Source organism: Nyctibius grandis, chromosome Z (assembly GCF_013368605.1).
Source record: "Nyctibius grandis isolate bNycGra1 chromosome Z, bNycGra1.pri, whole genome shotgun sequence".
In the NCBI taxonomy this organism is placed as follows: domain Eukaryota; kingdom Metazoa; phylum Chordata; class Aves; order Nyctibiiformes; family Nyctibiidae; genus Nyctibius; species Nyctibius grandis.
The window spans coordinates 53066981-53092807 of record NC_090695.1 but is presented as its reverse complement, the minus strand read 5'-3'; the positions used below and the strand labels follow the sequence as shown (position 1 = coordinate 53092807).

The following is a 25827-nucleotide window of genomic DNA, read 5'->3' as shown; positions in this document are numbered from 1 at the left end:
TAAGAAAGAATTGCTAGTCCAGAAATATGTATGTCTGATAACATAGATATAAAGGGAGGGCCAGGGCCGGGGCAGGGGGGGAGTGCGGAATCAGGCATACTACTGAAAAAGCACATTCCTCTAACACTTTCTTTCCACTCTCCTCTAAGAAGTCTTATTGCAACAAAACTGAGAAACACCCCAGGTTTCAGTTCTCCGCTATCATTTCCATGGCAGGTGCTGTGGTGAAGAGCACAGCACTCAGACAGGGAGGCAGAAAGGAGGAAACACACAAGGTTTGTCTCTGTTGTCCTTCAGGTTAAGTCACATGTCCAGGCCTGAGTCATCTGTTCCTCTGTGCTCTCCTCCTCCATATCCTCTCTTATTTGTGCAGACTGCTTCTTCTCTTAAATCTAGTTGCTATCAGCATCTTCCTCAGCATTTCGATTTTCTTCCCACTTCGTCTCACATTGCAGGTAGAGTGCTATGTATCAAACATCCATACTTGGCTAACACCTTCCATCTCCTTCTCATGCTCCCCTTGTTTGCTACAAATGCTCAAACTGTCCACAGAACAGCCTGCTTCTCCCTGTCCCTTCATGCCAGTTGTGTGCAAGGTGACACAGCTAACAGACCGAGCCCCTCCAGTGGCAGCAGCCAGGTAGAGCTCAGGTCTGGGATGAACTAGGATGGAGCTGAGGAGCAAGATGAGCATCCATCTGCTTGGAGTAGGGAACCTGTGGAAATGCACATACAGATACCTCAAGGGAGGTCTGAAAGCTGCAGAGAGGCTCCAAGATTCAGGATGGAGCCAGGTTCTGTGCTGCTGCAAAGTTCAGCGTCTCTGAAAGGATGGCCTAAACCACAGCCCACAACACCCACTACTGTGGCTCTTCCTCAGGACACACCTTGTTACTCTTACTAATTTTGAGAAGCTGATTAGACCAAAGCTGACTTCTAGCATAATGTGTTCTATGTAAAAATTAGCATGATTCCAGGCGTCTTTGGGAGAGAAAAAAGTTTCTCTTGTTTATTATTATTCTTTGTACAATGAAGCATTGGACCACAGGAGTGACAAGAGAAGAAGTGAATATCACAAGTCATACAGCAATAAAACAGGAATGTGGGATCCTGTGCTTGGGAATTTAAAATCAGATTGTACAGTGCGGTACTTATACACTACAAAAAAAACCTTTGTACTGCCAGGGTAATAAACTAAATTACCCCTAAAATCTTTCTTCTGAGGTTGCTGGATCTTTTGATCTTTTTTCAAGGACCTATTCCTTGGTGTGCTCAACAGGTTATATAACAAACTGGAAACAAAATTGAATAGGCTTAGCAAACCTATTACTACATAACCAGTATCCTGTTGCTGTTTTGATGTGCTTCATGTCACCAGGGAATTCAAAGAAATTCTTAATGTAGGAGGAAGTCATTAGAGGAAAATCCGAAGGTCATTATCTTTTATGTTCTAAGTTTCATGACAAAATAGCCAGAGGACCAATAATTTTATTAAAAACTAACATCCTGAAGAAAATAAGTGAATTTGAAGCTTTAGCTTTGTATGATAGAAAGGGAATAAATAGTTTATGAGAGTCATACCCTCAACAGTTTTAAAGGGAAGACTGAAAGGGATAGTTATCCTAGGAGTCAATGAGTGAGCTAGCACCAGTCTCAGCAAGACCAAACTTTCACCCTCTTGGACATCCAGCAAGATTTGCCTAGCAAGCCTGGCACTAAAATAAATATTCACTTATTCACAGAATGTTAGGGATTGGAGGGGACCTCGAAAGATCATCTAGTCCAATCCCCCTGCCGGAGCAGGATTACCTAGATCACGTCACACGGGAACGCATCCAGGTGGGTTTTGAATGTCTCCAGAGAAGGAGACTCCACAACCTCTCTGGGCAGCCTGTTCCAGTGTTCAGTTACCCTCCCTGTAAAGATGTTTTTCCTCATATTTATGTGGAACCTCCTGTGTTCCAGCTTGCACCCATTGCCCCTTGTCCTGTCAATGGATGTCACTGAGAAGAGCCTGGCTCCATCCTCATGACACTTGCCCTTTACATATTTATAAACATTAATGAGGTCGCCCCTCAGTCTCCTCTTCTCTAAGCTAAAGAGACCCAGCTCCCTTAGCTTCTCCTCATAAGGGAGATGTTCCACTCCCTTAATCATCTTCGTGGCTCTGCGCTGGACTCTCTCTAGCAGTTCCCTGTCCTGAACTGAGGGGCCCAGAACTGGACACAATATTCCAGATGCGGCCTCACCAGGGCAGAGTAGAGGGGGAGGAGAACCTCTCTTGACCTACTAACCACACCCCTTCTAATACAGCCCAGGATGCCATTGGCCTTCTTGGCCACAAGGGCACATTGCTGGCTCATGGTCATCCTGCTGTCCACTAAGACCCCCAGGTCCCTTTCCTCTACGTTGCTCTCCAACAGGTCTGTCCCCAACTTGTATTGGTACATGGGGTTGTTCTTGCCCAGATGCAGGACTCTACACTTGCCCTTGTTATATTTCATTAAGTTTCTCCCCGCCCAACTCTCCAGCCTGTCTAGGTCTCTCTGAATGGCAGCACAGCCTTCTGGTGCGTCAGCCACTGCTCCCAGTTTTGTGTCATCAGCGAACTTGCTGACAGTGCACTCTAATCCCTCATCCAAGTCATTAATGAATATATTGAATAGTACTGGTCACAGTACTGACCCTTGAGGGACTCCACTAGATACAGGCCTCCAACTGGACTCAGTCCCATTGACCACCACTCTCTGGCTTCTTTCCTTCAGCCAGTTCACAATCCACCTCACTACCCGATCATCCAGACCACACTTCCCCAGTTTAGCTGCAAGGATGCTGTGGGAGACTGTGCCAAATGCTTTACTGAAATCAAAATAGACCACATCCACTGCTTTACCATTATCTATCCACCAGGTTATGTCCTCATAAAAGGCTATCAGGTTGGTTAATCATGACTTCCCCTTGGTGAAGCCATGTTGACTGCCCCTAATGATCCTCTTATCCTTCATATGCCTAGAGACAGCACCAAGGACAAGTTATTCCATTACCTTTCCAGGGATGGAGGTGAGGCTGACCAGTCTATAGTTATATTGTACATGCATTTTCCACAGCAGCCTAACTGCTGTTAAGAACTTCTCAGCATTATGTTTCTGAGGTTTTTTTTACTGGGAAAACAACTATGTCACCTTCTTACTGGAAACCTCTGTGCCGGTTAAGAGCATTTTAGCAATCTGCCATTAATGCTTATCTTTGTACTTAATAGCAGTTCACAGCGTAGCTTCTTCATTTTCTCTTCCTTCAAGACTACATCGCATCTATAACTATTTTTGGAAAGAAAAACCCAAGATCTTATATTTACTACATTTAAGAACAATTTCCAGTACACAGCCATAGTTACTGGCATATTACTTGTTACTTAAAGGAAATCAAGAACTCTGCCACCCACCAGCTGTGCTCTGTCTGCTGTAGTGAGCTTCATTATCTCAGCAGGCTGCGTGGCACAGGCTGATGTGGGAACTCACTGCTGTACTGCACAGCGATACGTGGCACTTGGACTGCAGGGCCCAGGCCTGCAGTCACAGTGCCTCAAGATTTTCAGATGACTATCTACAGAGGGACTGATCCAGTATTCTCTGCACACGAACGAGAAAGCCACAGACCTCCATCTCGTACAGAGATTATACAAGATAACTGTTGTAAACAACGAGTCATAGATTTCTAAATGCTAGAAAGAATACCACAAGCTTTATGTAGTCAAAAGATACCAGTTTAACTTAATTCATTACAATGTCAAATGGACACTCACATAGGAAAGAGAAGTTTAAATATGTGCTGAACAGAGGAAGGAATAGAGAAGGAAGAGCAGGCTTTTGAATCTTTATTTAAAACACTGGGCAGCCATGCACTTCACTGAGTAGTTGTATTGCTCCTTTCAAATCAAGTTCAACACTCTTCACATAAAACCACTATATTTAAATTGACAATTCAGTTCATTTGTATTTTTAATTCTCCCTTAAAGAGCCACTAAAATGTAGCCAATGTGAATGACTTTAACAGGGTGTCAGCAGCCAGGATTTAGATCCTCTGAAGAAGAATCCAAACAAACCTTGACAAGCAAGACCTGACCCCTTAGCAGAAGAAGTAAGATTTGAGACCTCAACAGGCTAGAGAAATGGGCTGACAGGAACCTCATGCAGTTCAACAAGTAGAAGTGCAAAGTCCTACAGCTGGGGAGGAACAGCCCCAGGCACCAGTACATACTGGGGGCCACCCAGCTGGAAAGCAGCTTGGCAGAAAAGGCCCTGGGGCTCCTGGTGGACACCAAGTTGAACATGGGCCAGCGACGTCCCCTTGCTGCAGAGAAGGGGAACGGTATCCTAGGCTGCATTAGGAGGAGTGTTTGCCAGCAGGCCAAGGGAGGTGATCCTTTCCCTCTGCTCAGCATTGGTGAGGCCACACCTGGAGTGCTGGGTCCAGTGCTGGGCTCCCTTGTATGACAAAGACATGAACGTATTGGAGAGAGTTCAACGGAGGGCCATAAAGATGATGAAGGGCCTGGAGCATCTCTCCTAGGAGAAAAGGCTGAGAGAGCTGGGACAGTTCAGCCTGCAGAAGAGAATGCTCAGGGGGATCTCACCAATGTATATGAATACCTGAAGGGAGGGTGCAAAGAAAACAGAGACAGGTTCTTTTCAGTGGTGCCCAGTGACAGGACCAGAGGCCATGGGCACACCCTGAAACACAGGAGGTTCCCTTTGAACATCACGAAATACTTTTTTACTCTGAGGGTGACCGAGCACTGGCACAGGTTGCCCAGGGAGGTTGGGAAGTCTCCATTCTTGGAGATGTTCAAAAGCCATCCTGGACATGGTCCTGGGAAACTGTCTCTAGGTGGCCCTGCTTAAGCAGGGATTTGGACCAGGTAACATCCAAGGGATCCTTCCAACCTCAGGCATTCTTTGATTCCTAGCCAGTTTGCATTGCTAGCCTCTGCACAGAATTAGGATGGAAATTAATCTTCTTTTTTTGTCTAAACTTTTTGCAAGAAGTCTAGATACCATTTTAAAATACTTAAAGATCTTAGTGCTCAAATAGCTATAATAAAGTGGACAAACATTAAAAAGACTAAACAGTTGAAAAAACAAATCAGGCATAAGTTCAGAAAGTTTTATCTCCAAAATGGTAATTTTTGTTGCATGACTACTGAACAGCAGTGAAGGAATAGTTTTGTGTTTATAACATCTTGTGTTTACTAATTCATACTTTTTATATTACACGTTGGAAGGGAACAAGAACCAGTAAATAGACAATCTAAACATAAAGTTCAGGAAGGTCTAGACTGAAATAAATGAAAGGAAAAGGAGAATTTTTTTAAAAGACTCCTTACTGAAGAGAAACAGTCACTTTAAAACCAGAGTTTCTCCACTTAAGAAGTCATGCAGACTTCTCATAGCAAACTTTCAGGGAGGGATGTGGGAATATCGAGAAACCTCAATTATTAAACATTCTCTTAATAGAATTTTTTGTGCAGGCAGGCATTAAATGTCTCCTGTCCTTACAACACATAATATTTTTATTATCCTATAAATAAGAGTTAGTAACTAGGACAAAGCACAAATTCTTTATTCTGTTCTCTGTTAGGTCAGAGAAATATGTTTTTCAAAAATCTTCACTAACACTTGTATTTATGGAGTAAACCATAACCTCCTACTCAGACAACAGATTAATAAATTAGGTATTTTCCATCTCCTAAATTCAAAGCAACAGGAAAATAAAAGTCATCTGTTTCTCTACTGCTTTGCTTTCAGGAATTATGACTGTAAATCAAGATCCCATCTGTCAGAATTTTGCTGCTTATTTTACAAACAGTAATTCAATATATCAAGAGAACAGTATTATATAGCTATTTTAGACTCAGAATAAATTGCTTTCACCCACCTGAGAAAAAGAACAAAATCTTCCTGAACGCTTCAGAAGTGTCTAACTCAGAGACTGAAAAGCTGAAAACTGTGGAGGGTAATCATGTTTAACCAGGTGGCTGTAGTATTGAGTACATCAATTAACCACAGCAGCTAGAAGTTAAGAATTATTTTAAATAGGCATAACCCAGGTAAGCTTCTGGAGCTCAAATTTACATCCTTTCCATAAGAAAGCAAGAATGTCTCCTTTTTTGAACAGCATCATAATAGGGACCCAGAAGTAAAATAACAGAAGTGTATGAGGCCGGTTCTTTGTCCAGAAGACTCTATTGTGATACAGCTGTGCCAAACAATTTTATATCTCTAGCTGTAAAAATATGCTTTGCACTTATAATGGTAAAATAAAGGGCATTAATTATAATTTTTAGCCATTCACTGAAACAGAAGTGTGTTTGTACTTTCATAGAATTCTAGATATTCATGCATTGCTGAGAATTGCTGTCACAGACTAATCCTTTCATTTGCCCCTGATTTTGCCTCATAGATATGGAAAGGAGAATGGGATGAGGACTAAAGCAAAGTCTAGTTTCTATGATTAATTAGAGCACTCTCAGCATTGTTTTCACTCATACGCAGTTGTATCTTGGCCCTTCCAGCCTCTTCTGGTTGCGAAAGATTACTAGATTACATAGAGGCTTAACTGTCATCCCTTTTGCCAAGGAACATACCATTAAGACAACGTCTGTGAGAGGGAGATATCTTTTGTGTTCTTTACATATATAGATATTTATATATGATAAACTGGGAGAATTTCTTGGCACCTTGTTCATCAGAGCAGAGTACAGCAGGTGATACATATATTTCTGGTAATATTATAGGTATGCAAAGTGTACAAGTGTCCATGTAGAAGCTGATACGAACTTTATATCTGAATTCACTGAAAAGCAGTCACTGATCTGATACTGAAGTAAAATCTAAGATTGTACTGTACGTGCATAAAATGAAATCAAACTGCACATTTTGTACTCCTTTTAACCAATAATTCATTGTGATTAAAAAAAGGTCTTGAGAATAATCCTATTACTGCCTGTTCAGCAAATTTAAAAAGCAATATTGTGGATGATAGTCACGAAGTTAAATTCAGTTTTAAAGAAAATGAATGATTGTCCAAATTGCTATTTTCATAATAAAAGCTTTCTTTAAAAATCACCTGAATGTTAAGAAAATATTTAAGGCAGAAAAATACTGCCACCTTCATTTATCATTGAGAGGGGAGAAGAAATAAAGGATGAGCCAGATATTCACAAAATCTTGCTTTGCAAAGATTTTATTTTTATATTATTCAAAAATACAATTTCACCTTAGCTATGCACTTGATGAGAGGAAGTGCTTTAATGTATGCTTGTATTCTGCCAAGTCATAGCTGGTAGCAGAGAGATATGGTGCTCCACTCTGCTGCTGCCTTGCTGGTGACACGCTGCAGCGTGAGCGTGTAGCATTCTCCTTTGGCTGAACGAGATGTGAGAAAAAGTCTGCGGACCATGCAATACTGTCCTTGCTGATGTTACTGAATGGTTTCTATCAGACAGCCAGCATCTGCAGGACATTTTGCTCTGTTTTTGCTCTAATTGTTCCCAAAGGAGAAAGACTTCAAGGTATTTCACAAGTGAATCATATTTTAAAGGTTATACTTCTGACATGGGACATACCCCACTGTTCTTCACAGAACCACTGGTCATTCATTTTCAAAAATTGTCAGCTGAGGGAGGTTAAAAAGGCCAGGCTTCCAAATGTGGACAATTTCTTTGAGGGAGATACGGTTCACAGTGTTTCACTTGTTCGTTGATGTTTCACTTGGACTTTGGATACCATAAGTCTCACATCACTGTTTTTCACGTCAAGGACAGTGAATTATTCTACATGCAGTGACTATAGAATCATAGAATCATTTAGGTTGGAAAAGACCTTTAAGATCGAGTCCAACCATAAACCTAACACAGCCAAGTCTGCCACTAAACCATGTCCCTAAGCACCATGTCTACACGTCTTTTAAATACCTCCAGGGATGGTGACTCCACCACTTCCTCGTGCAGCCTGTTCCAATGCTTGACAACGCTTTCGTTGAAGAAATTTTTCCTAATACGCAATCTAAACCCCTCCTGGTGCAATCTGAGCCCATTTCCTCTCGTCCTATCGCTTGTTACCTGGGAAGAGAGACCGACAGCCACCTCACTACGGCCTCCTCTCAGGTAGTTGTAGAGAGCAATAAGTTTCCCCTGAGCCTCCTTTTCTCCGTGATATGAGACATCTATCTGACTTGCATCTTTTTTGCACTTTCTCTCTCTCTCTCTCTCTCTCATCTCAGAGACCCTAATAACTCCTTTCTGTTACAAAACAAGCCCATCTTCCTCCCCTCAGGCCCTTCAGGCATCATCAACCCAAAAGCTAAGCCTTCCTTTGTAGGGGACACTCAAACCCACTGCTGGCATCAGTGGGATTCCCAGGCTGCTGATGCAGGCCGTGCTGCGAAGATGGGGTGATAGGATTCAGAAAGTCAGAGAGCAGCAGTAGCCACAGCAAGCCAGACCTGGGCTGAAAAGGCGATGTAACATCGGTGTTTTGCACTGTGCAAGGTATGAAAACCACACCTGCAATCCTATTAAATCAAGTGCAAAACTTGACAAAGATACAAACCACTTTGCTTCTCCTAAAAGGAAGGGATTCCCTTTGCCTGTAACTGCTACACTCACAGCAAATCATGTTATTTGCGTGTCTAATAGGCTGGGTTGTCAGGTGGCACAAGTCAACATTAGGCTGTTGTTACCTGTAGAGCAATGTTGGTCTGCACTGTCAGAGGATTTGACCTTTCTGCTTCTTTCACCAGTTAGCCTTTTTCTTAGGGGAGTATTGTGGAAGGGGCTTCTGGTGCCTGACTGCTTTTGGTCTCAGGCACATTGTGACTATAAGGGACAGATATGACAGTGAATGGAACCTCTTTATATGATTAGGTAATCATGCCTGGAGTCATGTTGTCTCCTCCTGAGTCTGGCTGAGTCTGGTGCACTTCCATTGCTGTATTATGATACTGTACTTTTTTGCAAGTGCTCAGATATTATTTTAATAGTTCCTGTAGAAGATCCTAAGAAGATACATAAAGGGATATATTACCCATATGTTTTATCTTATAATCATAGAATCATAGAATCATTTTGGTTGGAAAAGACCTTTAAGATCAATTCACTGTTTGATTCTGTCCAACCCTGGTTGCAGTGCATTTACTGTACAAATTTTGCAGTAAATCAAGCTTTGCAATATGAATAGCTAGATACTACCATAACTATATGCTTTTCTGCATATGAATTGTGAAAAAAAAAAATCAGAAAAAGAATAATGCTCTGTAATTTTCTCAGGGATCAAATAGGAATAATATTTCATCTTATCCAGAAATGATAGAATGCAATACATTTATCCACAGGATATAGTTATCTCTTTTTAAATAGAACAGTATCATAAAGAATAGCACATTAAACGTGCCTGATATGTCGGTTCATTGTTACTTCAAAGGAATAATTTAGTTGAGTCATTGCTGTGTCAAAGCATAACTATTAACTGTAACAATACAAAAGTATTCAAGCAGGTCATATCTAGGACAATCACTTATGGTTAAAACTATTACAGTTTTATAAAAGAACATGAAAATAGTGAATTTATATTTATAAGTAATTTATAGGCATTATCAAAGAACTGGGTAAGAGGTTTGGTTTAACATAAAATTTTCAAGGTTTTATAATTAAGAGGTTAGAACTTTGGTAATTCTCTATGACCATTTTTTTTCTTCAGCAATCGAACACCACTGAGTAGGCTTTTGTGCACTGCAGCTGAATGCTCAGGATAATAACATTAAAACATACAAACCCTCTGCTATAATCCTGCTATGCATACTGTAGGATTAAGTACCACTCGCTAACATCAAACTTCCTTGGAGAAATGTAAAAAAAATTTGGTGGAAAATTCCTACCTTACATAACACACCTATCCACCTTGAAATTTGTCCTTACCCACTGCCACTTTTATTAAGTAATTGTCATTTGCACTTGTCACGGTTTAAAGCTGGGCCAGCTATTAACCAGGTGGCAGATGCTCACTGTTAACCCTCTCCCCCCCGCTAAGGGAAAGGGAAAAGGGAGAGAGACTTATGGGTTGGAAAGTTAAAACAGTTTTAATAAACTATAGTAATGAAAAAAGAGTATAATAACAATAATAGAAATAATCAAATATATACAAATATATACAAAACCAAGATCGAGAGCTTGGAAATCCTCCTCAGGCAGAGTTGCTCCCCCCAGCACAAGCAGAGGGGAAAATGCAGTAGCTCCACCCAGCACAAGCAGAGGGGAAAATGCAATAGCTCCACCCAGCACAGGCAGAAGGCAAAATGCAATAGCTCTCCCTGCCATCACACCTGCAGGCTTTTAACTGGAAAATTGGCAAAGCTGGTACCAATCAGTGGGAGACAGGAGGGCCCCTCCCTCCTGGGCCCCACCTCCAGGAGGCAGTGGGTTAGTGATAAATAGGAAAGTGAGAATGACATGTATGGGATGGAATATCTTGTTGGTCAATTCTGGGCCACCTGCCCTGACTGCTCCTGCCTGCAGGTACGACCCCCTTCGGCTCTTCACTCGTAAGCAGTGAGGAATTTAGCAGTGACCTTGGTTTCTCTAAGACTAATTGGCCTGGTTTGGGCCAAACCAGGACAGCACTCCAGCATTGTATAGGAACTTAGTGGTGAACTACATCCTACCATGCTTGCCACTGTAAACTGCACATGTAAAAGGAAACTCTACCTCAAAGAATTCAAAAGATAAGCTTTTTTTTTCACTATTCTGATGGGCAAACTTGACAGTTATTCCCCAGATCTACTCGTCTGAGAATTGCTTAGGCTGTGAAAAAGGACATGAAGTTAGAACAGTACGGAGGAATGTATTTACAAGATATTAGCTCAGCTGAAATGGGGAAAAGAGTATGAGACATACAAGGGATAGTTCATGACAATTCATTGTCATGGTCCCAAGGAAAATGGTAGAACTTCAAAACTAAACAAAACTCTGTGCAGAGTCAGGTACGGCACAGGTTCAGAGGCAAAAGGGGTACTCTAATATTGTAGGTCATTTCCATCTCTGGAGTCTCTGATTTTTTTTATTTTAATACATTTCTGTTCATCAGCAAAAATAGGCAGTGCACATTAGCCAGTAAATTCAAAGTGGTGCAATTACACGCATTCAGACTGTGGGGCTTCTGTGGACTCTTTCCAAAAGAAAGATATCAACATTGTAGTGAAATTATAAATGCTTAAATATGACTCACCCTACAACTAAACAACGACATATAGAAGAAGAGGCTCTAAACTATGTATAGTGACAAGTCATACAACTAACACATTGCTTAAATAAAGCTAAGGATTTCAGAGACATAGCTTGATGCTCTGAGACTGTACTCAAATGTCAGGGCATGATCATTTCTTGGGTCTGTCAGATAGTAGTTCTCAGGGAAGTAAAATGAAAGAGAACAAGGATTCTTAGATCAAAACCTTTCACCAGGTAGTTCTGTTTAGTTATGAACCTCAGATTATAAACATCTTTAAAAGGTATTTAGAAATTAAAGCCTGTCCTTGTTTACTGCTGAAAAAAAGCAGGAATATGACTATTAGGTCATTAGTATATATATATTATCTTTGTCATGACTCTGAAGATATTTCCATATTCATTTTATACAATAGATACAAGTACCTTTTTAAACTCTTCATTTTCTACAACTGAAGGCATCCAAAAATTCAGCAAAAGCTAAAGTACTGCTGCTCCCAGACCTGTCTGTGAGGGTTAAGAACTTCTGTAAATTACAGATGGAGATACAGAAGCAAAGAATGATTAAAAGGAGATGTTTAGACCCACAGGAACACCTACCTTGCACAGGTCGCAATTTCTGCTGGTCTGAGTGCAGTTCTGTGGTGACATCTACAGAGTTTATGTGCCAGATTTGGACAACAGAAGACTGAGAAATTTTTAAAAAAATGAACAACACAATGTACAGGAAAAAATTTTATTGCAAAGTAACTTAAATATAATTCTCTAGGAAATCTCATGCCTTAATGCCTACATATATAGTTGTTATGCATTATCTCTATACAAAAGACTATTTTGTGTGTTTCACAATTGCTAAAATTTGTCTTCAGCAACTAGAGGCAGATTAATTTCATAACGTTTATAATGTGAAAACATGATGAACAAAGAAAAACTACAAAGACGAGTTTTGTGTGATGACTGTGTTGAAAAGAAGTCAAGAGGCTTGTAAAACTTTTTACTTTTGCAGATGCCATAATTAATTTAGTTAGCTCTTCAAGCTGCATTTTTAAATTTAACTACATACATATATGATGGAGTGGCATGCTACTACAGGCTGTCATTTTTGCCAAGGCCTCCATTGACATTGACATCTATCAATTTTATTAACGTTAGTAAGAATCATCGATTTGGAAATACCCCAATAGAGAGAAAATTAGCCAACTTAGATGCATTTATTGTTGTAACAGAATACAATATTTATTAGTATTAGCAGATGTAATATTTATTATACAAGAAATGGAACTACAGTGAGCATGAGGTCATTAGATTGCATTAAAAATAGAAATGAGCTTAAGCTGAAAAATCTGGCATGTAACAACCTAAATATTAGTAATGTATAGGTGCCAGACTTTGGTTTGGCTCTTTATAAAGAGTTCTTTAGCAAGACTTTATCATGGTTTTTGATTCAAAGCATTGGCCAGATTGTACAGCTTCGAGATGATCTGAAAAACAGGTAGAAATAAGGACAGCAATGTTTATGTTATAATTTTTAAGCATTAGTCCAGTCTATATCTATTCTTATGAATGTCACTGAGAGACGGGCCCAGTCTCACATCCTACTAGAGAGGCTACTCTGTGTTGTGACATGCTTGCTGTTGCTGTTCAGCCTCCACAAGATTTGCAACTGTTGCCTAAGGCTTCATCTGGTAAAATAAGTCGGTAGCAACTAACATTGTACCCATAACTCCCAGTGAAAGTTTTGTTTCAGGTCTCACACTTGTAAAGCACTATGATACAAACATTGGTTTAAGTTACTTCTACATATTTCATTGGATTCTCAAGAAAATTTCAAAGGGTGTACGACATACTCGATAGTGTTCTATTTCACTAATAGCTGATTAAGCAAACAGGGCTGCTTAGTAATCAGGGTGTTGTCTGGGGATGCCACAGGCCCATGTACCATTTCCAGCTTCACAGGGCTTTGGTGGCCTCTCTGGGCACGGTCAATTTGCCACAGCTTGCTCATCGAGGAAGCTGCTTTTACAAAGCCAGTTTTGAGATATGCTGGTGGACATACCATGTAAGAGAAAAAAATCATATCAACCTGCTAATATCTTTCTTACTGCTTTGGAAATTTTCTCTATTGCTGTTTACTCAGAATTAGCTTGGTACCTTTGTTAGCATAAGGACGTTTAATACAAGGCAGGGAATAGAACCAGATTTTTCCCTAGTTAAATATTTACTAGTAACTTCTGTGAGTATGGTATAACCCCTGTTGTGTCTTTTTCAAAGTCTATTTCAGAAATTGTATCTTCACTTTGGCTCCTGAAATTGGAGGCATTTTGTACGGCTATTGAAATAGTCGTATAACCAAAAGAAAATGCCCATCTATTTCTTGAAAATGGCTCCTTTATATACAGAGGATCTAGTTTCAGAGACAGGCTGCTGAAGTATGTTTGGTAGAATAAAGAGTATGTTCTCTTTCATGGAAACCAGAGAATTATTCTTTGTTGGCTTTCCTCAAATCAAAATAAAACCTGTTCATATATTAAAATGAAAAATACATGTCTTGTTTCCCAGGTATGCAGGAATGTTTATGATCAATATGAGTTATGAAATATGTAAAGTACACAATTTTTCAAGGGAGTTTGCAAGGAGAAAAGGGTTTGACAATAGGTATCTTCTGTTCTCCAAAAGGCATATAAAATACCATGGAATACTATTTTCTTTTGATTTTAGATAAAAAATGTGAGGTAAAATCTTGGTCTACTTTAAATTTTAAATTCTTATAGGTACTTTGAATATTTTTACCAGTTTCTACGATTTATTTTGCCATTCCTTTGCCCCATAAACCATTCTTTGTTTACCTTTAATTTGGAATATAAACTATAAATGAACATTTATAGGATCCTTTCAAAGTAAAATAAGTCTTCCTTATTTGTCATTCATGCTGATATTCCCATTAAAGATGGTGGCTAATGCTAAGGTTTAAAAATTGAGGTTATTAGACTTACTGTCCAACCATGCAAAATAATCATAGTACAGAAAAAAAACAGAAATCAAAACTCAAGTTGCATTATAGATTTAAGCACATTAACCACAGATCTGTCAGCACGTTTTTTGATGAAGGATGTTTTTGGTCTTTTCTTCCTCATCCAGTTATGGGACCAAATTAAATTCTCTGAGATTAAATCCATACCCTATGCATATTTTTTCTCTGCCGTTGGAAAAAGGACTTCATCAGAACAATTTTCACAAGGAATCCTTACTCATCAGTGGTCACTGTGGCAAAAGGTTTGGGATTTAAAAGCTTTGACATGAGACAGGTCCAGCACAACTGCTCTTGCTGTATTGTCTCAGTAGGCCAGACATCTTACAAAGATCAGCAAGGGCAGAGGGACTATCATTGGCAGAAATCTGTGACAGAAGAACTCAAAAGCAAAATGTTCTTTTTTGGTCACACTTTCACCAACAGGAAGCTAAAGTAAAATAGAAAAAAGAACATAACCCTTTCACCGATACTGCAGATGCCAACTTTAGGAAAAATAGGATCAAAATTTACTTTATTTGTGCCAGATCTCTCACTTAAGGATCAGAAGAAGATCTCCTGTTAATGCCATGCTTGGGTATTTACCAGGAGCTTTTCGATCAGGTATGCTCAAGCAATGACATTTTCAGTTTTTCACAAGGCTAGCTGCACTCATTTTGATAATGTTTCAGGCTTGTTTGTGCACCATTATTAACACCAAATTAGAACTGTAAGATAAACAACTTCCTCATGCCTGTGTCCTAACTTCTGATTTTGAAAGAAACTCCTGTTAACAACCCATTTCACATTCTGAGTAGGATGCTTCAAAGCTTAGGGCCATACAGAAGGAAGTTTCTCACAATTTTTTTTCAGGAGAACACAAAAGACAGAGGATTTTATTTAGAAGAAATTAATATTGATCACCTAGCAAGGGACTATTGTGTTCAGAGTGTAAGAAATCAGTGATCATGTTGTGCATAGGCCCATATTTTATGGGTGGTGGTGGATGGGTATAAGATGTGAACGTGTATCTTTCTTGGGAGTGCAGAATACTGAGTGTCCAGGGCAACCAAACAATTTCTGTAAACAAAAGTTTTATTTCTTAGATGGTTTTGTGAAACCCTCATCTGTGTTTTCTAAGCAGGCAGTGAATTCGAAGAGGGTTGTTGGGGGAATGGTAGTTTCTAACATTGTTTAATGTAGCTGAAAACCATTTTGTCAGAAATAATGATTAGCATGTTCAGAAATCTTTCTGCAGGTCGTATGCTGCTCTAAATAAAAGAAGTCAGATCTGTCCATAATCTATCTCTACTGCTTGCATGCGAGGAAGGTTAGCTGCCTAACATTACCCCGAAATATTATACACTGCCCTTCATCTGATGGTGGCTTCAAGCTATTACAAAACATTTAGAAAGTGTGATCCAAGCATTCAGTGGGTTATAATACTCAGTATGAATAGATGCCTTCCAAGCAAGGAGAAAATAAAGAGGTGAGGTTGGCAGAAATTGTGATACTTTTCTTGCTGTGAGTTTGTGGGAGGGGTTTTATGTTACACCAAAAAGCACTTGAATTTTAGAACCTTTTTGATGTTTAATTTTTTCCTTCTCTTTCAGACTCTGACTATGACAAATGTCCTGATGGAGCTGCTTTCTTAATTTCCAAAGTATGGTTTGTATCGCTATTTCATTATTAACTCCTGTTGGTTGGTGGAGGGTTTTTTAAAATATGTTAACCAACTCTACAGTGTGCAAATTACTTTAAAGCAATTATTTAATGCAAAATACAATCATCCACTCTGTACATGCTTCCCTCAGAAAATACAACCTAAGACAAGGTGATGTGGGAGAATAGAGGAAAACGTGTATCACGTACCCTTGTCAGCTAATTTATTCTTGTGGGTTTTCCTCTGTATGGCAACATAAATCCCTTACTTTATAACTTTTACACATACTATGTACAGCTTAATATTCTTAATTGCACATAATTGTAACCTTTTGGGTTTATTTGCACCAGAAAAAAACAAATTTCCTTTCTTTCCCTCTCGAGATGATTTACCCTCTGATTCCCTTTTCAGTGAGGAAGGCTTAAGAAAAAAAACTGGCAAAATTCCAGGTTAATATGGTGAAGGTACTTAAAACATTTATGAACCTAACACCAACAATCATATTCTATGATCAGGGCTGACATCTGATCCCATTGGCTGCAATATAGTCATCAAATTTCATCAGGGCACCCATCAGGCTTGTAATATTTCCAGCCTTCTGAGCAGAAGACAGCACCCAGGAGCAAGATCTTAGCTTTGGAGTTGAGGTGGGGACAGACAGATGGACCATTTCTTAGACTGACTCATATGGATTGTGAAATCTCAGCCTGTGTCTCCCCTTGCACATATATCACACCGGTGGAATTTTGCAGAGGCCTCCAGTGAGCAGGATTTTGTGACAAAATATATCCAGGGGAGAGGAGACTAGACCCTGACTCATTTTAAGTAAATGGAGATAGTGAAAGGAAACAGGTGTTTCTGGAGCTCATGTCTCCAGTTTCCAGCCAGCACAAACATGTTCTGTAGGAAGGAAACAGCAGTAAATGAATTATGCAGGTAGCTGAGCAGGACAGTACATTTTTGTGACTAGATCTAGACTTTTGTGAGATTATTCTATCATCACTGCACGCAAATTAAAAGAGTTGCTGTAATAAGCAACAGTCTGAAACTAAATAATTGTTTATTTAGTTACTAAAAAATTAGTATATATTCATAAGTAATGTTTTTATAATGGTTGTTGCAGGGCTGTTGCATAACTATTTGGTTATAGTCTGAATAACTTTCTAAATTAAAGAATACATGAAAGACAGAATTTTATTCAGCTGAGAATTTTATTCAGCTCAAGAAGTGTAAGTAACTATCACACACATGGAATAAGCACATACGTATTTAAAATATTACAATATTCTGTGAATCAGTCACATGTTATAGTTCTTCCATTTTTTCCTCTAAATGTCACACAGGCATGGATGCCTTCAGACATCCTGGGATTTGGATGTGTATGGGGAGGGGAAGCTGACATTAAAGAAAGAAAACAAAGTACCCAGTGCCAAAAATTGCACTTCTGAGCAAAGACAGCATATGGCATGCATGAATTATTCTGACTGAAGTCTTTATGAAAGCTGCTGATTTCTGCAGTTGTAGGGTGCCCGGCCACAGCATGACAACATGGAGGGTAAAGCCTTATTGATTACCTAGTATTGCCAACAATAAGGAGACCTTTCTCAATCTAGATTACAAGCATATTTAAATAAGTTAATTAAATTCCTTGGGCCTTTTTATAGAAAGACAAGTAGGCAGCACCTGAACTTTGTAAAGTCAGAAACTGAATATAACAAAGCAAAACACCATGGAGATGTCATGAGAAATCTGGGGAAGTCCTATGCTAGGTGTCATACTAAGTTTATTCCACTGAAGGAAAGAAGACCAGAAACATAATTTGGGCAATTAAGTAGCCTAGGCAATGTTAGACTTCAGTGTTTTGCTTCAGTAAGTCTAATTATAAGGATCTCTAGAGCTATTGTTATGTTGATGGTATTTGGGTCACATCAGGGTAAATCTACTGTTTTTGTGAACTTATGGACTCTTTTGCCATTCCACTGGAAGCAGAGAGTAATATTTAACACAGGCTGCTACTGCTGCTTCATAAATCCAATTCATGCAGTTAAGATACCTATCATGATGTGCATGGTAGAAACATCAAACAACTTTGGAAGATATCCACTTAGCTTTAAATGAGGAGGTCTACTCTAATGGTCTCTGCAGCTATATCATTTTTAAGAATTTATTTAAAGAAGGGCCTGATGACAGATGTGTAGGTCTGATGATGGGAAAAATATAGAGTGTTATAAAGAAGCTAGGGAATCAAGAAAATTACTTCTGAAATCCCCAGATTCTTAAACTTCCGAATGAAAATGTGGGTTGCCATTAACAGCATACTCTAAACTGTACAGAGAGGTATATTTATTTCCAATATGTGGGTGTTAGCAAGTAATGCAACATCTTAACATATAAATAACAATGAATAATTGCTGGATTGTGCTGTGACATATGGAAATCAAGTCTAAGACTAAGAAGTGATGTGGTAAAACAGTACAGATCTGCCAACTGCATGTCAGCACATTCAGCTACAGAGATGCAGGAGAAAGACGGTGAATAATAAAAGAACTTTTACCAAATGATCAGTGATCAAACCTGGCTGCTTTCCAACTGCTTTGTGATAGTAGAAATTTAATTGTACAAAACTTCTTTTTGCCAGTAGTACCAATTCTGAGTGATTGCACTTTATGTGGCGGGTTAGACCCTGTCTGAGAACCACATGCATATCCAAGGCTCAAGAAACATTTATCCCTCACTTTCTTCTTTCAAAAGTTATAAGAACCATTATTTTCATATTGCCATTGTCAAAGACTCTTCTGGGTTCTGAAGGGAAATAGTTAATTTCCAAGGCAAAATATTTTCACCAGGTAACTTCATAATGAATCAAGCTGCATTTCTCATGGAAGTCACCAGATGGGAATAGCCCAGCCATTTAGAGTTTGTATGCTAATCATTTTAGAAAAAAGTTAAAGGTAACCTCTAGCAAAAGACAATGGAAATTAAATAACTAGAGAGCTATGGTTACTTCTTCCATTTTACAAGCTATTTATACTTACTGTTATTTTCATTGCTTCCCTGCCCTCCTTTCAGATTCCTTTGTCTTCCACTTGTATGTAGCTGTTTAGGAATAGGTCTAGTAACAGTAAGTGCAGGCAGAGAAACTTCTATTCCACCTGCACTCAGGCTGGCCAGGTTGAAGCCAGTTCTTGTGCAGAAGCTGTGTAACTACGTTAATGACTGAATCTATGCTAACATACTGTGACCATGACACACTGTATCACAGCAAGCCTAGCGACCTAGCTTCCAAACCAGGCTGCGCATGCATCGGGCTGACAGCAGTTGGAATCTACTATCACACATGCCTGTGGGCTGCTCCTCTACCTTTCTGCTTTGGCTGTGGCTTCAGACTAGCCATTTCTCCGCCGTATTGGTTGTAGTGACCATGAGATGGTAGAGTTCAGGATCTCATGTGGCAGGAACAGAATAGCTAGCAGAATCGCAACCCTGAACTTCAGGAGGGCCAACTTTGGCCTTTTCAAGCAATTGCTAGGGGAAATCCCATGGGATAGGGTACTAGAAGGTAAGGGGGCCCAAGATAGTTGGTTAGCATTCAAGGACTGCTTCTTCCGTGCTCAAGATCAGAGCATCCCAACAGGTAGGAAGTCAAGGAAGGGTACCAGGAGACCTGCATGGTTGAACAGGGAACTGCTGGGCAAACTCAAGTGGAAGAAGAGGGTGTACAAATCGTGGAAGGAGGGTCTGGCCACTTGGGAGGGATATAAGTCTGTTGTCAGAGGATGTAGGGAGGCAACTAGGAAAGCTAAGGCCTCCTTGGAATTAAACCTTACAAGGGAGGTCGAGGACAACAGAAAGGGCTTCTTCAAATACATTGCAGGTAAAGCCAACACTAGAGGCAATGTAGGCCCGCTGATGAATGAGGTGGGGTTCCTGGAGACAGAGGATAAAAAGAAGGTGGAGTTACTGAATGCCTTCTTTGCCTCTGTCTATACTGCTGGAGGCTGTACTGAGGAGCCCCGGACCCCTGAGGCCCCAGAAGAAGTCAGGATAGAGGAGGAATCTGTCTTGGTAGATGAGGGCTGGGTCAGGGACCAATTAAGCAACCTGGACATCCATAAATCCATGGGCCCTGATGGGATGCACCCGCGGGTGCTGAGGGAGCTGGCGGAAGTCATTGCTAGGCCACTCTCCATCATCTTTGCTAAGTCGTGGGCAACGGGAGAGGTGCCTGAGGACTGGAGGAAAGCGAATGTCACTCCAGTCTTCAAAAAGGGCAAGAAGGAGGACCCGGGTAACTATAGACCGGTCAGCCTCACCTCCATCCCCGGAAAAGTGATGGAACAACTTGTTCTTGGTGCTGTCTCTAGGCACATCAAGGATAGGGGGATCATTAGGGGCACTCAGCATGGCTTCACCAAGGGGAAGTCATGCTCAACCAACTTGATAGCCTTTTATGAGGATGTTACCTGGTGGATAGATGATGGTAAAGCTGTGGATGTGGTCTATCTCGATTTCAGTAAAGCATTTGACACGGTCTCCCACAGCATCCTCGCAGCTAAACTGGGGAAGTGTGGTCTGGATGATCGGGTAGTGAGGTGGATTGTGAACTGGCTGAAGGAAAGAAGCCAGAGAGTAGTGGTCAGTGGGACAGAGTCCAGTTGGAGGTCTGTGTCTAGCGGAGTCCCTCAAGGGTCGGTTCTGGGACCAGTTCTATTCAACATATTCATTAATGACTTGGATGAGGGATTAGAGTGCACTGTCAGCAAGTTCGCTGATGACACAAAACTGGGAGGAGTGGCTGACACAACGGAAGGCTGCGCAGCCATTCAGAGAGACCTGGACAGGCTGGAGAGTTGGGCGGGGAGAAATTTAATGAAATATAACAAGGGCAAGTGTAGAGTCCTGCATCTGGGCAAGAACAACCCCATGTACCAGTACAAGTTGGGGGCAGACCTGTTGGAGAGCAGCGTAGGGGAAAGGGACCTGGGGGTCCTAGTGAACAGCAGGATGACCATGAGCCAGCAATGTGCCCTTGTGGCCAAGAAGGCCAATGGCATCCTGGGCTGTATTAGAAGGGGTGTGGTTAGCAGGTCGAGAGAGGTTCTCCTCCCCCTCTACTCTGCCCTGGTGAGGCCGCATCTGGAGTATTGTGTCCAGTTCTGGGCCCCTCAGTTCAAGAAGGACAGGGAACTGCTAGAGAGAGTCCAGCGCAGAGCCACGAAGATGATTAAGGGAGTGGAACATCTCCCTTATGAGGAGAGGCTGAGGGAGCTGGGTCTCTTTAGCTTAGAGAAGAGGAGACTGAGGGGTGACCTCATTAATGTTTATAAATATGTAAAGGGCAAGTGTCAAGAGGATGGAGCCAGGCTCTTCTCAGTGACGTCCCTTGACAGGACAAGGGGCAATGGGTGCAAGCTGGAACACAGGAGGTTCCACTTAAATTTGAGGAAAAACTTCTTTACGGTGAGGGTGACCAAACACTGGAACAGGCTGCCCAGAGAAGTTGTGGAGTCTCCTTCTCTGGAGACATTCAAAACCCGCCTGGACGCGTTCCTGTGTGATATGGTCTAGGCAATCCTGCCCCGGCAGGGGGATTGGACTAGATGACCTTTCGAGGTCCCTTCCAATCCCTAACATTCTGTGATTCTGTGATTCTGTGATTCTGTGATTCTGTATGCATAAGTCTAATCCTGGGCAGCTCTCAGATCTTCTTATTACTTCCACATCCAGACTGGCTAAGTTCCCTCATCAGTCCAAGTCTGTCTGACTAAGAGTGAGAAAGGTAAAATGACCACATACGAGGAGTCTCCCATAGATAAGCAACGGAAAGTGCTCACTAACTGGTATTGGGCTGGCCTTCCATCCCCCTCAGGAGCTTGGGTACCTCCATCCATTTCAGATCTGCTGTATACACACTTCCCAAGAGGACAGAGGCTTTTAAAGGAATGAGCAGGTCACACCATTTTTTCATTTCAAATGCAGCCAGGAAAAGGTGCAGTGGTGTTCAGCTTTTAGATAATAGCATACACTTCCTCGGCTCATAGTTGAATTCCTTTGAGTTCTATAGCATCTCCTTCCTAAGCTATCTGTCTGCAAGAACTTTGCTTTGAGTAGCCCTTTTGTTTTGGTACTTTTGCCTTCTAATGGAAGCAATTATTGTGGTTTTGAGCCATAAGCAGAGTTTTAACTTGACTTCTATACAAGGGAGAGGACTCTGCATTTAGATGGCCTATTGCATCTATATTATGCTGTTTCATCCATAGACAAAATGTCTTAGAGAGTCAATAGGAGCAAAGTAAAAGGAAGAGTTTGCATAACACATTTCATCTACTTACCTGGGTTCAGTATCATTTCAGGATGAAATCAATTCAACACGTCCAGAGGAACACAAGGCCCCTACAGAAAAATTGCCTGACCTCATGCAAAGACCATTTATCTTCTAATCATCTGCCTCCTTGCCTCTAGCCCCTAATATTTCAAAATTCATCTTGTGCTCAGAAGAGTGCACGCACCAATCAAGATGATTTGCCTGCAGACTGTATTTCCACTGTTCCTTGGAGAAGGAATTAGATCACACTCTCTTGCTGTAGACATCCAGTTGCTACCTCTGCTGACCTCAGCTATTGTCATGATCTGCCTAATAAAATCAAAGCAATTTTTATGTGAGAAAGCTTTGCAGTTACACAGAGATTAAACATACTGTTATCAATGTCTCCAAATTAAATTTTCAGATAATAACTCTGTAGCCCCAGGCCATTCCCTAGTAAACAGACTGGGCCGAATTAAATTTCTGAATTCACTGTTCAGAATTGGTTTCTTAGTATCATAAATATTAATTCTTTTATTCCTTATGAGAATTCTAAGAAGCCACAGCTAAAATTATGTTTCAACACTATGCATCAGCATGACACTACAAGCATCAATTACCTGTAATAAAAAAAAACCTATTTAAGCAATAGCGGGATGGCTCCACAAGTTTAACAAGGGGACAATCCAACAGAAATGTGTAAAGTGAAGCACTGAGTAAATCATCTATTGTATAAGAAGCTCCCTTTATAACACAAGAAAATGGGGTGCACGTCAAGTAAATGTTAATTTCTGAAGTGAAATAGTATCGTGAAACCATGTTCAGAGCAGCCACATGGCAAACAGCAAGCAGTTCTGTAATCAAAACACATGATCATAGCAGCCTGTAGTGATGATATACTGATGACAGAAATCCAGTCAGAAAAAAACACTCTATGGACCACGATTAAGAAGAATAAACCAGGATGTAAGGAAGATTGAAACTGGCAGCACAACACAGTAGAAGCAGTCCAATGACAAAAAAACACTGGGGAAAGAACCACAAATATCAAATGAAAACTGTACGTCACATTTGTGAAAGGTTTCATTTTCTTATCAAAGAAAAAAGGGAGCTAAAATGAAACATATGAGTTGGTAGTTTCAGTATGGGATTGTCATAATGTCTAGAGTCTTGGGAGAAGCAACACAATTTGCAGGGCAGAGAAGTCTGGGATAACAGAAGTTAGTCCATATAACTGGGGTGAAAACTCCAGTTGCAGCAACTGTGTAATGATTTCTTTTGATGAAGATTTGTATTGGTCTAAAAATGTGGTTTCTTCTTGTCTCCTTAACCAAACCCCCTTCCTACCTCTCCAGCCTCCCACCAAATAAACTTGAAACGAAAGGAAACACAGTAAAAGAAGAGAAAGTTAGACTGACTTATCTCTAATATGTCCCTACAGACACCTGTATGGAACCTCCTGTCACCTTTCATTCATAATACAGGAGCATTGCTACTGAAATCAAAAGGCCCAGTGGATAATGTCCAGTGTCTTCTTCTCCTACTCAAAGCTATCAACAAACATTAAAAGCATTTCAATTTGCCTACTTATGCAGCAAGTACTGTTAAATTTTATTTTGGGGTGTCCCAGATGTAAGACAAACTTCTGTGTTTCCCTTTTGTGATGCATTGGGATCACTATTATCTGGGAAAAGTAAGTTACTGTACTAGGTAAGGCTGTACTATAGCCTGTGGTTTAGCCCTCATCTGCTATCCATAAACTGTCTTTCAAGGTAAAAAAAAAATACAAACAGAAAAAAAGAGCAGCTTTTGGACGATATTTCCCTTCTGCTTGGCATTTTAAGCAAGTTCCCTGCTCCACCGCAGAAAGTGATGGACTACCTGTGTGACAAGGTCAGAGGGGGACAGGTTTAGTCCTGGGGACACCACTGCTCTCCGTGAACGTGGGAGGCACACCATGATTCTCATGAATTGACAGCAGCTGTCAGGATGACAAATCAGCCTGAGTTTGTTGTTCTGTCTCTACAGTCTTTTTCTACATGTAAAAGTTCCCAGTGACACTAACACCCACTTCTGAAGATAGAAATATTTTTTAATAAAAGTTTACAACTTTTGAGAACTAGTGCTTCACTGATGCCATTCTTAAGCAGTATTGGATATGGAATAGAATATGCAGGTTGTTTTTGACGGGGATGTTAGACAAAGTTTCCTACAAACATGCAATACTGGAGGTAATGAGAATGCATATTTGTGAATTTCCATACATGCTCCCCTGCAAAATGCATACAGGCATGCCCATTAATTCATTATTTGACTTCTCTATGCCAAGTATACAAGGTCTAACAACATTAAATTCAATATGTAAAATTACAGGGAAGTGAGCACAGTAACAAAAGATAAGTTCAGAGATTTTTTTTTCAGTTGGCACAAAAAAATAATCTGTGCCTACTTTGCTCTAGGGAAAGAATTTTTTCTTTAACATCATCAGGTGCTATTATACTTTATTTTGTTGTATTTTTGGTGTATGTTATGAGCCTTAAGAGTTTTCTTGGTAGTGCTTTTGTCTGAGTGCTTACATATATGCATTTCTTCACTTAGCCTTTTCAAACTCAAAATGGAGCTTTTAAAATATACTTTTTTTCTGTAATATGTTCATGCTTTTAGACAAAATTTAGTACTGAGAGCTCTTCATCAACAGATTATCATGTTGTAGGATATGTTGACACAGACCGGCAGTGCTAATTATCCTAATTTCTGCAAGGTCTCACCTTCAGCTGTGGCGCTGGCAGTCTAGATATTATCTGAAGCAAAACAGTTCCCCATCAGACCAATGTATAAGAAAACTGACTGCAGGCAAAGGGAAAGCAGGAAAAACAGTCGCGATAAATACATTTAGAACAATTCCGTGTTTTATTAAAAGATTCTGTAACAAACTATTTGTATGCGTATATAACTGCTTCACCTGTAAGCCTCTCTTCTATTTTGCATCTTTCTCCAGATGATGTTAGAATTGCAACTTTGTAAAATACAAAGACATACCTTAAACTTTCTTCTTGTTTGCCATTTGGGATTCAATTCCAGTTCAATACATGGGAATGTATTGACATGTCACACTGCAGAGTCATTAATTGCATCTGCATTGTAGTATTCTGTAGTTGGGATGCTAGCCTCATCACAGTATAGGCACGTGTAACTTCTATTATTGTTAATGGTGCTAATTTACACATAGGAAGCTCAGGCTCTCTAAGAAGGGAATAAGCCACCCTTGGGTTTCCATCTACTTTCTTCTGTCATCACAATTTCACATTAGGCACTTTCTAAATGCACACTTACAAACCAATCCAAAAAGAACAACTTATTTTTTCTTCTTTGCACCTACTGCAATTACAGGATGTTAAACAATAGCACAAAGCAATTAGTTTTTTTAGGAGGGGAAAAATAAAGCATTTTCTGGTCAGCAGTACGGCACTCCACAGGAACCAATGTCATTTCCACTGATGTCGCATTACTTGTGATTAGGGTCCTCACACTGAACAGCCCAAGCAAGCCAACCTTGCAATGTTTGTAATAATAGTAAT

The 25827-nt window shown here is 40.3% G+C and overlaps 1 long non-coding RNA gene across 2 annotated transcripts in view; it reads left to right on the top strand.

Annotated features, from left to right (window-relative positions):
* Positions 1-23680, top strand: part of LOC137676735 (uncharacterized) — a 36822-nt gene extending 13142 nt beyond the window's left edge. For both annotated transcript variants that reach the window (XR_011050126.1, XR_011050125.1), the window contains 2 exons: positions 15896-15950; positions 22299-23680. This is a non-coding gene — a long non-coding RNA (uncharacterized lncRNA). The remainder of the gene's footprint in view (positions 1-15895; positions 15951-22298) is intronic.
* The last annotated feature ends 2147 nt before the right edge of the window (positions 23681-25827 follow it).